Source organism: Electrona antarctica (genome assembly GCF_951216825.1).
Source record: "Electrona antarctica genome assembly, contig: scaffold_41, whole genome shotgun sequence".
In the NCBI taxonomy this organism is placed as follows: domain Eukaryota; kingdom Metazoa; phylum Chordata; class Actinopteri; order Myctophiformes; family Myctophidae; genus Electrona; species Electrona antarctica.
Window position 1 is genome coordinate 1,036,603 of NW_027638439.1, and position 15,585 is coordinate 1,052,187.

The 15,585-nt window shown below is 44.4% G+C and overlaps 1 protein-coding gene across 1 annotated transcript in view; it reads right to left on the bottom strand.

The window, feature by feature from the left end:
• Positions 1–15,585, bottom strand: part of LOC306918082 (metabotropic glutamate receptor 7-like) — a gene marked incomplete at its 5' end in the record, with an annotated part of 197,894 nt that overhangs the window by 172,814 nt on the left and 9,495 nt on the right. The gene's annotated exons all lie outside the window — the stretch shown is intronic.

Sequence of the window (15,585 nt, forward strand, 5' to 3'; positions counted from 1 at the left end):
GCAAACACACTCCTAACTCTGAGTGGAAACCTATTGGCAAACAGACTCCTAACTCTGAGTGGAAACCTAGTGGCAAACAAACTCCTAACTCTGAGTGGAAACCTAGTGGCAAACAGACTCCTAACTCTGAGTGGAAACCTAGTGGCAAACACACTCCTAACTCTGAGTGGAAACCTAGTGGCAAACAGACTCCTAACTCTGAGTGGAAACCTAGTGGCAAACACACTCCTAACTCTGAGTGGAAACCTATAGTGGCAAACAAACTCCTAACTCTGAGTGGAAACCTAGTGGTAAACAGACTCCTAACTCTGAGTGGAAACCTAGTGGCAAACAGACTCCTAACTCTGAGTGGAAACCTATAGTGGCAAACAGACTCCTAACTCTGAGTGGAAACCTAGTGGCAAACAGACTCCTAACTCTGAGTGGAAACCTAGTGGCAAACAGACTCCTAACTCTGAGTGGAAACCTAGTGGTAAACAGACTCCTAACTCTGAGTGGAAACCTAGTGGCAAACAGACTCCTAATTCTGAGTGGAAACCTAGTGGCAAACAAACTCCTAACTCTGAGTGGAAACCTAGTGGTAAACAGACTCCTAACTCTGAGTGGAAACCTAGTGGCAAACAGACTCCTAACTCTGAGTGGAAACCTAGTGGCAAACAGACTCCTAACTCTGAGTGGAAACCTAGTGGTAAACAGACTCCTAACTCTGAGTGGAAACCTAGTGGCAAACAGACTCCTAACTCTGAGTGGAAACCTAGTGGCAAACAGACTCCTAACTCTGAGTGGAAACCTAGTGGCAAACAGACTCCTAACTCTGAGTGGAAACCTAGTGGCAAACACACTCCTAACTCTGAGTGGAAACCTAGTGGCAAACAGACTCCTAACTCTGAGTGGAAACCTAGTGGCAAACACACTCCTAACTCTGAGTGGAAACCTATAGTGGCAAACAAACTCCTAACTCTGAGTGGAAACCTAGTGGTAAACAGACTCCTAACTCTGAGTGGAAACCTAGTGGCAAACAGACTCCTAACTCTGAGTGGAAACCTATAGTGGCAAACAGACTCCTAACTCTGAGTGGAAACCTAGTGGCAAACAGACTCCTAACTCTGAGTGGAAACCTAGTGGCAAACAAACTCCTAACTCTGAGTGGAAACCTAGTGGTAAACACACTCCTAACTCTGAGTGGAAACCTATAAGTGGCAAACAGACTCCTAACTCTGAGTGGAAACCTAGTGGCAAACAGACTCCTAACTCTGAGTGGAAACCTAGTGGCAAACAGACTCCTAACTCTGAGTGGAAACCTATAAGTGGCAAACAGACTCCTAACTCTGAGTGGAAACCTAGTGGCAAACAGACTCCTAACGCTGAGTGGAAACCTATAAGTGGCAAACAGACTCCTAACTCTGAGTGGCGAAGAGACGAATGGCCCTATCTTGGGTATGCTTTACCCTTTATCCCTAGACTTATTTAACAATAAGTCATTTTAAACATGAAATAGTTTGAGAACCACGGATGTAGAAACATAGGTGTTTCAGAAAACTGTCATGATTTAGAAGACATTTGTAGAAGCGGAGCGAGGGAAGCTGATAGCTTATTTTACTCCTTGTTGGTTTGTGAATGGTATGACATGTTCCGTTGGGTTTCAACCATTTTCATATCAACGTCCATTATTTATTCAGCATTTTGAGCCACGGACCACCATTTGATGACCATTTATAGCCTCTCAGACCCAAGACGTAAAAGAATAATATTGTTGTCGTTGGATAAGATTTTGTCCACAAGTCCATGCTGTATTGTACCATTAGGAGAGATAACATTAGGAAAAATACAACTGAAGCGACCGTCGCATCCCCCCCCCCCCCCCCCCCCCCTCGACTCCACACATCGCATCCTGACGGCCAATCAGCATTGATGTCGTCCGGAACCCCCCGGAAATGTTTTGGCCGTTTGGTTGTATGTATCCAGTTCCAACTGAACTGACCGCCGGGACTCAATATACAAACCTTTTGCAAAAAAAAGGTATAATGTTAAATGTATTGAACCGAGCCGTCTTGGGTGAACGAAGCGGGTCAATTTTGGTTACACTGCGCCAGAGTTAAATTACTGTGTCTACACCCAATCGGCACGCAACGAGAGTTGTGTGATTTTTACCAATGCTGACCTGTGCGACCAAAGTGACGCAATTGAATGAAACAAATATCTTTAGGCCGCATATCCAGTAGCTAAAGAGTGCGGGGTCACGCCTGGAAAATAGCTGATCTACAAGCCTCGCGGTGAGCTAGTAGATCAGCTACTAATCAGCTGCTTTCTTTTGTGCTAAAAGTGCCCTTTTTCCGTGCCAAGATCGACATCGGACGACCCCTTAGTTTGTAATGTTGTGATGTCATCGTTCATTTTTCAACTACGGGTCCCGTGCTGGACACGATCCAAAACACTCATCCCATTGAAATAGCCCTCAGATTGAGGTGATCATAGAACACAAGCATGTTTTTGGAGATGAATTAAAAAAAAATTGGGGGGCCGCACGGGTCCGCTTCAGCTGTCTGGATCATACATATCTAATGTCCACGCCTGCTTCCGTGTTCCTGGAAGTAGGTGATTAGCGGTGGTGTCGCCTCAAATTGGGTCCGCTAAAAATAGACGCCACCAGGGGGCGGCATTGATACCACGTGAAATCCTGGCCCATATCTTGGCTCCACCAGTCGGTCCGAACCCTCTGACGGTCTGCATGTCGCCCTGATCACATGACACCATGCCCACTACGCACGCACACACACAGATGGCCATTTTTGCATGCATGAATGTACACACACACACACAAACACAGATGGTCATTTTTGCAAGCATGCATGAATGTACACACACACACACACACACACACACACACACAGATGGTAATTTTTGCATGCATGAATGTACACACACACACACACACACACACACACACACACACACACACACACACACACACACACACACACACACACACACACACATACATACACAAACACACACACACACACACACACACACCTTTAGTAATGCACTTTAGTAATCCACTTACATAAACCAGAAGGGAATAAATAAATAAACATTTGTTCATAAAACGTCCTCCTCCAGGCACAACATTAGTCTGCAGTCCTTGGTTGCATGCTGAACATAGCCAATCTATAACGCATCGCGAGCTTGTAGATCTGCTGTTTTCAGAGCACAGCCAAACATAAAATGACTTGTCTTTCAGTTCGACTGGATCTCTTCTCCACTAGTCCCTCCCTAACATTCAGTTCTACTGGATCTCTTCTCCACTAGTCCCTCCCTAACATTCAGTTCTACTGGATCTCTTCTCCACTAGTCCCTCCCTAACATTTAGTTCTACTGGGCGGCTGTGGCTCAGGAGGTAGAGCAGGTCGTCCAATGATCCATGGGTCGGCGGTTCGAATCCCGGCTCCTCCTGTCTACATGTCGAAGTGTCCTTGGGCAAGACACTGAACCCCAAATTGCTCCTGATGTGCTGGTTGGTACCTTGCATGGCTTCCGCCGCAATCGGTGTATGAATGTGTGTGTGAATGGGTGAATGTAATGCACAATCTATGTAAAGCGCCTTGGATAAAGGCACTATATAAATGCGCCATTTACCATTTTACTGGATCTCTTCTCCACTAGTCCCTCCCTAACATTCAGTTCTACTGGATCTCTTCTCCACTAGTCCCTCCCTAACATTTAGTTCTACTGGATCTCTTCTCCACTAGTCCCTCCCTAACATTCAGTTCTACTGGATCTCTTCTCCACTAGTCCCTCCCTAACATTCAGTTCTACTGGATCTCTTCTCCACTAGTCCCTCCCTAACATTTAGTTCTACTGGATCTCTTCTCCACTAGTCCCTCCCTAACATTCAGTTCTACTGGATCTCTTCTCCATTAGTCCCTCCCTAACATTTAGTTCTACTGGATCTCTTCTCCACTAGTCCCTCCCTAACATTTAGTTCTACTGGATCTCTTCTCCACTAGTCCCTCCCTAACATTTAGTTCTACTGGATCTCTTCTCCACTAGTCCCTCCCTAACATTCAGTTCTACTGGATCTCTTCTCCACTAGTCCCTCCCTAACATTCAGTTTTACTGGATCTCTTCTCCACTAGTCCCTCCCTAACATTCAGTTCTACTGGATCTCTTCTCCACTAGTCCCTCCCGAACATTCAGTTCTACTGGATCTCTTCTCCACCAGTCCCTCCCTAACATTTAGTTCTACTGGATCTCTTCTCCACCAGTCCCTCCCTAACATTTAGTTCTACTGGATCTCTTCTCCACTAATCCCTCCCTAACATTTAGTTATACTGGATCTCTTCTCCACTAGTCCCTCCCTAACATTCAGTTCTACTGGATCTCTTCTCCACTAGTCCCTCCCTGACATTTAGTTCTACTGGATCTCTTCTCCACTAGTCCCTCCCTGACATTTAGTTCTACTGGATCTCTTCTCCACTAGTCCCTCCCTAACATTTAGTTCTACTCGATCTCTTCTCCACTAGTCCCTCCCTAACATTCAGTTCTACTGGATCTCTTCTCCACTAGTCCCTCCCTAACATTTAGTTCTACTGGATCTCTTCTCCACTAGTCCCTCCCTAACATTTAGTTCTACTGGATCTCTTCTCCACTAGTCCCTCCCTAACATTCAATTCTACTGGATCTCTTCTCCACTAGTCCCTCCCTAACATTTAGTTATACTGGATCTCTTCTCCACTAGTCCCTCCCTAACATTCAGTTCTACTGGATCTCTTCTCCACTAGTCCCTCCCTGACATTTAGTTCTACTGGATCTCTTCTCCACTAGTCCCTCCCTGACATTTAGTTCTACTGGATCTCTTCTCCACTAGTCCCTCCCTAACATTTAGTTCTACTCGATCTCTTCTCCACTAGTCCCTCCCTAACATTCAGTTCTACTGGATCTCTTCTCCACTAGTCCCTCCCTAACATTTAGTTCTACTGGATCTCTTCTCCACTAGTCCCTCCCTAACATTTAGTTCTACTGGATCTCTTCTCCACTAGTCCCTCCCTAACATTCAATTCTACTGGATCTCTTCTCCACTAGTCCCTCCCTAACATTTAGTTCTACTGGATCTCTTCTCCACTAGTCCCTCCCTGACATTTTAGTCTAGTTTTCATTTGTTGGCGAATTTACGAGCTTGTAGATCTGTAATAGCAGCCGTCAAGACGCCATCAAGGCTCGTCAAAATACACTTTAATCGACTGAATCAAACGACTAGAGCACCGAAGTCCTGACATCACTCGCTCATCCCCTGGTTCCAAGGGGTTTGTGGAAGTTTTTCTCCATGGAGAATAACATGGGGTCATCTTAAAATCATCGCATATAAGAATTGTGGTCCAAAAATAAACAAACTGTCTCTGCGATATTGTCTCTGTATAGTTTACGACAGTCAGTCACTCATAGTTGATACAGTCTGTTTCTAACGGAAATGTAGCTAATTCAGCAGCAGTAACATTAGCGTTTTCTATCAGTCAGTTGATTCTTCATGCACTGTATATGAGTGAAACGGCCGGGATGATTTGATTATTTTTCAAAAACAGTTCTTATATGAGGCGATCTAAAATCCCCCTATGGGGATTATAATACAAATACATGAACCCGTGGATTTAGCGCCCTCTAGCGATATTGACTAGGGGGTTTTCATGATTTTTTCATGATTTTTCATGATAAAGACAGTGAACAGCTGACATGTGGACAACAGGTCTATAAAGACCGTGAACAGCTGACATGTGGACAACAGGACTATAAAGACAGTGAACAGCTGACATGTGGACAACAGGTCTATAAAGACAGTGAACAGCTGACATGTGGACTACAGGTCTATAAAGACAGTGAACAGCTGACATGTGGACAACAGGTCTATAAAGACAGTGAACAGCTGACATGTGGACAACAGGTCTATAAAGACAGTTGAACAGCTGACATGTGGACAACAGGTCTATAAAGACAGTGAACAGCTGACATGTGGACAACAGGTCTATAAAGACAGTGAACAGCTGACATGTGGACAACAGGACTATAAAGACAGTGAACAGCTGACATGTGGACTACAGGTCTATGAAGACAGTGAACAGCTGACATGTGGACAACAGGTCTATAAAGACAGTGAACAGCTGACATGTGGACAACAGGTCTATAAAGACAGTGAACAGCTGACATGTGGACAACAGGTCTATAAAGACAGTGAACAGCTGACATGTGGACAACAGGTCTATAAAGACAGTGAACAGCTGACATGTGGACAACAGGTCTATAAAGACAGTGAACAGCTGACATGTGGACAACAGGTCTATAAAGACAGTGAACAGCTGACATGTGGACAACAGGTCTATAAATACAGTGAACAGCTGACATGTGGACTACAGGTCTATGAAGACAGTGAACAGCTGACATGTGGACAACAGGTCTATAAAGACAGTGAACAGCTGACATGTGGACAACAGGTCTATAAAGACAGTGAACAGCTGACATGTGGACAACAGGTATATAAAGACAGTGAACAGCTGACATGTGGACAACAGGTCTATAAAGACAGTGAACAGCTGACATGTGGACAACAGGTCTATAAAGACAGTGAACAGCTGACATGTGGACAACAGGTCTATAAATACAGTGAACAGCTGACATGTGGACTACAGGTCTATGAAGACAGTGAACAGCTGACATGTGGACAACAGGTCTATAAAGACAGTGAACAGCTGACATGTGGACAACAGGTCTATAAAGACAGTGAACAGCTGACATGTGGACAACAGGTCTATAAAGACAGTTGAACAGCTGACATGTGGACAACAGGTCTATAAAGACAGTGAACAGCTGACATGTGGACAACAGGTCTATAAAGACAGTTGGACAGCTGACATGTGGACAACAGGTCTATAAAGACAGTTGAACAGCTGACATGTGGACAACAGGTCTATAAAGACAGTGAACAGCTGACATGTGGACAACAGGTCTATAAAGACAGTTGAACAGCTGAAATGTGGACAACAGGTCTATAAAGACAGTGAACAGCTGACATGTGGACAATAGGTCTATAAAGACTGTTGGACAGCTGACATGTGGACAACAGGTCTATAAAGACAGTTGAACAGCTGACATGTGGACAACAGGTCTATAAAGACAGTGAACAGCTGACATGTGGACAACAGACACTCATCAAAGCTCTTCCAAGGATAACTCAAACCCGTGTGCCAGACAGTCGTGACAGTGAGCAGGTGGGAGGTATTCAGTTGGCAGCGCCATTTGTCAAGAGGGCAAAGGTAATAGCGGAGTGTGTGTGTGTGTGTGTGTGTGCGTGCGTGCGTGCGTGCGTGCGTGCGTGCGTGCGTGCGTGCGTGCGTGCGTGCGTGCGTGCGTGCGTGCGTGCGTGCGTGCGTGCGTGCGTGCGTGCGTGCGTGCGTGCGTGCGTGCGTGGCCTTTGTGGCTTAATAAGCTAGTTTCCTTTCCTCACAAGTCTCAACGTGACGTACTGTAGCTGTCTTTGCACACTTCTTCTTAGTTTTGTGATAGTTTTATCTCGACACTTGCTTTGGCAATGTGAAATGGATGTTTTCTCAGGTCAATAAAGCTCCTTCGAATGGAATTTAAATGAATTGAGAGAGAGAGAGAGAGAGAGAGAGAGAGAGAGATAGAAGGCAGACGGATAGAGAATAAATAATTAAATGGAGAGAGAAGACAGACTGCGTGTGCACCCACTATGCGTGCGTGTGTGTGTGTGTGTGTGTGTGTGTGTGTGTGTGTGTGTGTGTGTGTGTGTGTGTGTGTGTGTGTGTGTGTGTGTGTGTGTGTGTGTGTGTGTGTGTGTGTGTGTGTGTGTGTGCGCGCGTGTGTGCGTGCGTGCACCCACTGTGCACAAAACGAGGTGCAGGAACCAAGCTTCACTTTTTAACTACCTGCCAACAGCAACAAGACATCACAGTCACACACTGTACTATTCCCACAGATTATAAACAACCCAAAGGGTTTTTTTTATTTCTGGGAAAAACATGACTAATAACTAAGCCCCCCCCTGCATCTCTCTCTCTCTTTCTCTCTCTCTCTCTCTCTCTCTCTCTCATTGTTGTTGTCGAGAGGAAACTCCATTTGTAAGGTTTTAGATTGTTTTTCTTCATAAATCAGTGCTATTGAACATCGGAAATATTGAACAAATGGAATGTAGTAAAACACGCTTTTAGTTAGGGACAATTTGCAAATAAAATGCTTACCACTAGCTTTCTGCACAGATGTGTTCATGAAGGTGTCTACTATCACAGAAAAATTTGTTCCAAGCCAACTCCCTTGGAAAACTAAAAGCAAGACATTTTTAAATTGGCCAATATCAGCTTGTGAGGTATGTAAATAGGGTTTTTTTTGGGTGCGGAATCTGTTCCAACCACCCATTTTCAGTACAAATGACTCCTGGCCATAAACGCGGTCATGCCTGCTTTTGTATGTCCCAGACATAATAATCAATTTTATGCATATCTCAATGGATGTCTATAGTGTTGTCTTGTTAAGGGACCAAGCAGTCCCAAAGGGACTTGGTCCCTTATTGTTTTTGTCTTTTCTTTTGTTCTCCTCCTCCTCCTTCCGCCAAAAATAGCAGTCTGGCTGAACCGTGCAATCGGTTATGCAAACTTTGTACGCACATAGCTCATGAACCGTTTGACCGTTTTTTAAATTATTTTTGGGAAATAAATATTTGTACATTTAAAAACTGTGTACATTGGTGACTATAACTATAATCTACCTGATCTTGAGGCCTACAAAATCGGGGAAAAAATAAAAAAATAAACCTTTTTTTATCAACTAGTCAACTAGTACCAACAAGGTCGACTAGTGGATTTACTAGTCGACTAGTTGCTTAATGCCCTACCCCAGATATAGATATCTTCCATCAGAACAGCTGTGTGGTGGCAGCGATTGGACGGGACCTCAGGGATACATTCTGCTCTCACAGTTGTCACTGGTGTCCAACTTCCTCCGGCATAAAGGCACTGTGTTGAAGACGTGAACGTCAATCTGATCATCCCTGCCCTTCCTGGACCCTCCAAATGAGTAGATTTTATCTCCCACGGCAACAGCAGCTTCACTGTGTTTTTTGAAGGCCTCTGGTGAGATGCAGCATCCAGCAGAACATCTCTCACAACAGCTTGCTCAGGATTTAAACAAGCTTCTTCCAGTCTCGTTGTGTAACAGAATGGTGTCCTATTGTGTGCTCTCACACTTTATATTGGTTCAGTGGCTCAAACGTCATGCAAGGTTTGGCCAATCCACAAAGCTGATGGGTTGGGCTGGACAATCAAGGAAGTTGATGCCTGTTGATGTCCCTAATATGGTGAATTGATCCATAGCAACCCCAGCCAGAGGCACTCTACACAGCAGACAGACAGGATCTACACAGCAGACAGTCAGGCTGGCTCTACACAGCAGACAGACAGGCTGGCTCTACACAGCAGACAGACAGGCTGGCTCTACACAGCAGACAGACAGGCTGGCTCTACACAGCAGAGAGACAGGCTCTAACAACAGTCAGACAGACTCTAATAGCAGACAGACAGGCTCCACACAGCAGACAGACCGAGACCACTAGGGGTCAAAATTGACCCTTACAGGTCTGTAACTCTTTTATATATTGTGCTGATCAGAGCAATGGTCACCTAGTTCTAGTTTTAACTGTTTTATGTATGTATTTATTTATATCTAAACCTTTTGTAACCCATTTCTCAGCTGGTGCTAATTGCCTAAGCAACGTGAGACGTCATCTGGCTGATTTAAATACAGTGGGCGCCCTTCAGTTCACACAAGTGTGATTTTTATACTTTAATATGACCCCCCCTTATGGTGTCTAAAACACCATAGACATCCATTGAGATCTGCATAACATGGAATATTAGTTATTACGCATATCTGGTACATACAAAAGCAGGCATGGCCGATTTTATGGCCAGGGAGTAAACACCTTTATGAACACATCTCTGAAGAAGGCTAGTGGTAAGCATTTTGTTTTTGCAGATTTGCCACAACTTTTGCTCATTTTCCCTAACTATTTGGACAAAACCTCTTTAACTCCATTGGACCCTCAAACTGTCTGCTAAAACAGCTAACTCCACCACCTCTCCCCCTCTCATGCAAGTCATTGACAACATATAAAGTCACAACACCAACTTTGACGAGTCGGTATTGCCTTGTTGTTCTAAATATAAAAGGTTTTCTTCATTTCCTGAAAATGTTATATTTTTTCATTTTCTGAAAAATGAACATTTAGGAGATAGGTGGTTTCTCCCCCGACAGCAGAGATATGGTAATTTCACTACTCTGTATGATAAAGTGGGGCATTCATTTCTACAATACGTAAGGGATAATATCTGGCTAGGACCACATTGTCGGGAGATAATTCACCGAGGGAGTCCCTGAAGGTGAATTATAGGAAGTGAGTTGATTAAATAGATTTCTCGCTCAAATGTTTTCAAACACATTTTTGAGAGCAATGTTTAGCTGTAAATTACATTGTGTGTCACTAGTGTGTGTGTGTTTACATGGCTGTCATGTTGGAAACAGCAGTAAAACAAACGGGGCGCAGCCGCGCAGCTGGTGCTCAGAGGGTTTGATTAGGCAGAGGTCTGTTATAGAGCGGAGCGGTCATTATCAAGACATAACTCACCGCTGGATTCAGCGATTGACCAATCAGAATCAAGCATGATACCGCGGCAACGGCCAATCAGCGGCATTTCAACTCCATGACGTCAAACTACAAACCTGGCTGCCCCCTCTGTGGCAACTTGCGACCGTATCCATCTGGCTAATAAATCGCCCTATATGATAAATAGTTTCTTTACAAACATTGTCATCCGACATATTTTACAGTGTTTGTTTACATTCTAGTGGCGCTCGTTGACCGTGTTTATTTGGTTAGCAACAACCGGGTTAGCCACAATGATTGACAACGACGTCATCTGCTTTGCTACTATTTTGATTGGTTGGTGTGGTGTGAACCAATCGCCGAAGACTGCCGCTTTGGCAACGCCCATCCCAGAAACGGCTGCCGTGGGGAGGGCTTTCAGTCCGAATAATGAAGTGAAACTAAATTCAGGCTGTTAGGCTACCGCACATATTCACCCCTATAGCTTTGATTTTCTCCTCCAGCTTCCATAGTGATTGTAAAAGGATTCAGCCCAACACCCTGGCAACCCCTGATAGGATTCAGACAGCTAGTCCCGCTCTGCTCTGCCACGTCTAAACACTCAAGTCTTCTGAACTGCACTTTCTCCGTTTTGTAGCTCGTTTTATGTTTTTTTTTACTACCATAATAACTCTTTCCCCAATGACCATTTCAGCATCGCCTACGAGCTACAGCCTCAGTGATGCTGCTGCAACTGTGCCGTGTTTGGGAAAAGTAAAGCTTTTATAAGCCTTTATCTGCCTCGACCTTCCAGCCAACCAGCCGCCTATACTCCTCTTCCTCTCCCTTTCCGGGCTCTGGCATGGCTGCTCATAGAGAGGGTATTTTAACCTCTACGCTACAGGCCTGGGCTCTGGCATGACTGCCCAGTTAGAGAGGGTATTTTAAGACTCCCAGCATGGAGGATATGGAGAGAGAGAGAGAGCCAGGGATGACTCACCGGTCACATATTTGACCGGGCGAGGCAGAGGATGGAAGCTGAGGAGGAGTGTGGGTGTGCAGGCGACCAACACAGAGCTCTCTGTCTGTCTCTCTCTTTCCATCTGCTGAGCAGACTGCATATCCCTACCACAACACACCACCATATGCACCATACAGGACAGGCCAAAAGGCTCTTATTTGCACAGCAGCCATTTTGGAAAGAACGTCATATACTTCTGGGCCTCTGCCGACTTCCTTCACAGGTGTTAGCGATGATACTAATTAAGGCTCTGTTCCATTTAGTGTACAGTGTACATTTCAAGGACCCCCATAACTCTGAGTGTACAAATGGAATCATGAAAAAGAAGGGTTGTCCGCACACTGTGCATCTGCTCCCTGCAGGAAACTTTATTTAGGTACAACGTTTCGACCCTTACGGGTCTTCGTCAGGTACAAAACAACAAGTAGGCGTATTATATACAACAGCATGTGGGCAGCTCAACAAGGAACAAGCTCTTTTGCAATGAAGGAAATCAAGCAAGACACACCCACCACATCTGAAAGGCTATATGGCTGCAATTATTATAAAGGGCATATCAAGCCGAGGACTCTAATTATATTAAACATAGTGGCACTAGGGCCAACTCTTTAGAACCCATTGAGAATAGGGAAGTATAGTGGTGCAGACACAATGAATAATAAGCTGCAAACCAGTAAAAACATTGCAAATAGTCAAAATACCGCCTACAAGAGGAGACCATAACACAATAACAACAACATAGTAAGGTACCACAATTGCAGTAGGGCCTACAGAATAATGAGGACACAGCATAAGGACAAAAAGAACACAAATTGGCAAGAAAAACAAGAACAAATGGAACCCCCATAACTCTGAGAGTGTACAAATGGAACCAAATGGACCCCCATGACTTATGAGTATAGCGCGACTTGCGGGTAAGTACAAGTCGTGTGGCGAGTACTGCGAGGGAGCCGAGGCTACTTAAGTGGCTGTAAGATTTTATGACATTTTTATTTCTTCCACTGTACTTTGAAGCTGTGGCTTCAATTCACATTCCAACACTAACATCTATTCTAACACAAATCTCTTCTGAGGGGTCCCCGCAGCACAGAACATTTCCAGCTGGGGGTCCTGAACCTGTGAATGACGTCATATCGATTCACTCAAATATACATTCTTGAATGTTTTTCGTGCAAAACTAATGCTTGGAATGGATTCAGAATCATGAAAACCCCCTAGTTTGACACGTCACATGCTACTTAAAGCATAAGGAAAGTTAGAACATTTTGACTTATATATATACCTAAGTCCCATAGGGTGGTTGAATAGAAACCAATGTGGGATATGTTAGTAGACACCCTTACAAACACATTGGTGAAGAAAAGTATTGGTAAGAAATGTATTCCCAGATTTGACATTATTCTGATAATATTCCCTGACTAAACTCGCTCTCTCTTTCTTCTCTCTCTCTCTCTGCCTCTCTCTTGTGAGTACTTTTTTTTCTCCAACACTGCTCAGAATAAAGACATCGCCTTCAGCTTCATGACTTATTCCCTTCTATCCAGAGACTTAGCAGACGTATTCCTTTCTATCCAGGGTTTCTATGCAGTCTTAGCAGACGTACAGTATTCTGATCCAGGGTTTCTATACCCAGAGCACTGCATCACATTACTGATAGGAGTATTGATTTTTTTCCTACAGACTACAATAATACACGCCGCAAAGAAAGTGCACCGAGGCACGTATTTATATGTCGCTGCTGTCGGGTGGAAACCTTGCATGTCATAAAAAAAAACATGTTTTTATTTTACCTTTTACACTTATTTAAAACAATAGTTGTCAAAATCGCCGATCAACAAATCGGCTATTTTCAGTACTTCAGTACTTGTATGATGAAGTAGGGCACATTATTCAAAAAAATCTTCTAATAATATGATAAAAATAAATAAAATCAATGCTGAGATACAAGGTTTCAGCCCAACGCGAACAATTCCTTGATTTCCTCTCCGGTGCTCCCCCCCCCCCCCCCCCCCAAACCAACTTTATGATTTTTTTTTGCTCGTCTTCGCCGAATAAAATATGAAGTATTAGGCCTATAGATCAGTGTCAGATATGCATATTAAAAAATATATATTGTATACAATGTTATACATTGTCTTTTATCACCCCTCAGGTGATAAATGAAATGTGTGCGTGCACCGTGGCTGAGGTTAATGGATGTATTCTCTATGCTGTGTGTGTGTGTGTGTGTGTGTGTGTGTGTGCGTGCGTGCGTGCGTGCGTGCGTGCGTTCGTGCGTGCGTGCGTGAGAGAGAGAGGTAGATTGTACATCAGACACAAGGCCGGGTGGTGTCATGTCGTGCGTGAGGTATACATCAGACACAGGGCTGGGTGACACGGCATAACGTGTGCTCTGTATCATTGTGAGGCTTGCTGCTCCTTGTCCAGAGCTCTGACAGCTTATTGACCGACTAGCAGAGACTAGCAGCGAGGAGCGAGGAGCAGAGGAGAGGTTCATGTTTTCCTGCCACCTGAAGCACTGACAACCTGACACATTCACTCTGTCTGAACTGAACACAGCCCTGCCCTGCGTCCCAATGTCTCTCTCTCTCTCTCTCTCTCTCTCTCTCTCTCTCTCTCTCTCTCTCTCTCTCTCTCTCTAGGTAGATGAATGCACTAAATGCACTAGTTGGCGGTCCAATTCATTTTAGTTACACTTACATCATGTGTTTTTGCTACAAGGGAGAGACTTTAAAGAGAGGTTTAAGTCAAACACTTTGATGTTGTCTGTTTAAAGCCACAGTAGTTAAAAGGGATATTTCACTTTCAAAAAAAACTTTTGGTCATTTCATCGTCTACTCAGGCTTATGTGAACACCCCAGATAGTTTTTAATAATTAATTCAGTATTTAGATATTTTATATTTATTTTAGCTGCCCCACCCCCTTCCTATACAAACTTAAACTCCATTTTAACCATGATAGATTCATCAAAAACAAGATTTAGAAAACATTTTTTTAAATTTCGACGTCAGGCCTGAATGGGTTAAGGCTCCAGGTGCCACAGTTTCAACTATACAGACTATAACGACTTTCATGGAAACAAATGAGAATCGCGATCTCATTTCTTGCGGAGAGAAAACAAAAAATCGAGATTCACATTTGAGCAAGTATCGAACAACACTCCAAGCAATTAATCTCTCTCTACTCCCCCCCCCCCCCCCCCCCGCCCCACATTCCTCCTCAGTAATAGCTCAGACAAAGAGGGAGCGAGACTCTCAGATCTTATCTCCTCCACTCGCTCCTCAACAAAGAGTCTGGTGTAATTACTAGTGATGTGACGGCAGAGAGAGAGAGAGAGAGAGAGCGCAGCGCGGGGTTAATATCACACAACGTATCCTGTGCCTGTGTCGGTCCCCCCCCCCCCCACACACACACCACACACACACACACACACACACACAACACACACACACACACACACACACACACACACACACACACACACACACACACACACACACACACACACACACACACACCCAGGGCTCGGTGGCGTTGCACTCTGGATGCACGCGCCGTAGCCCGACGAAACAGCGCTTAATGGCTGCTTATCAGCTCTGCAGTCGGGCCAAAACCCATTTTGGCCCGACTTCGAAATTTAAAAAAAAAATCGTCTAAATCCTCCAGTTTTCTGAAATAAATATTTTCACGATTTTTCAAAAATAGCAGACCTACAAGCTCGTAGCGCGCCACTCGGTGGCGTGCTATGAGCTTGTAGATCTGCTATTTTTGAGTGGTGTAAACCACTCCAACAACTGGCTTTGTACCCGTGTCTGTTCGTACCAAAAAAAATGTACCCGTGTCTGTTCGTACCAAAAAAATGAGCATGGTTGCTATGGTCACCCAGTTCACACGGGTGTGATTTCATTACGTCAGACATTA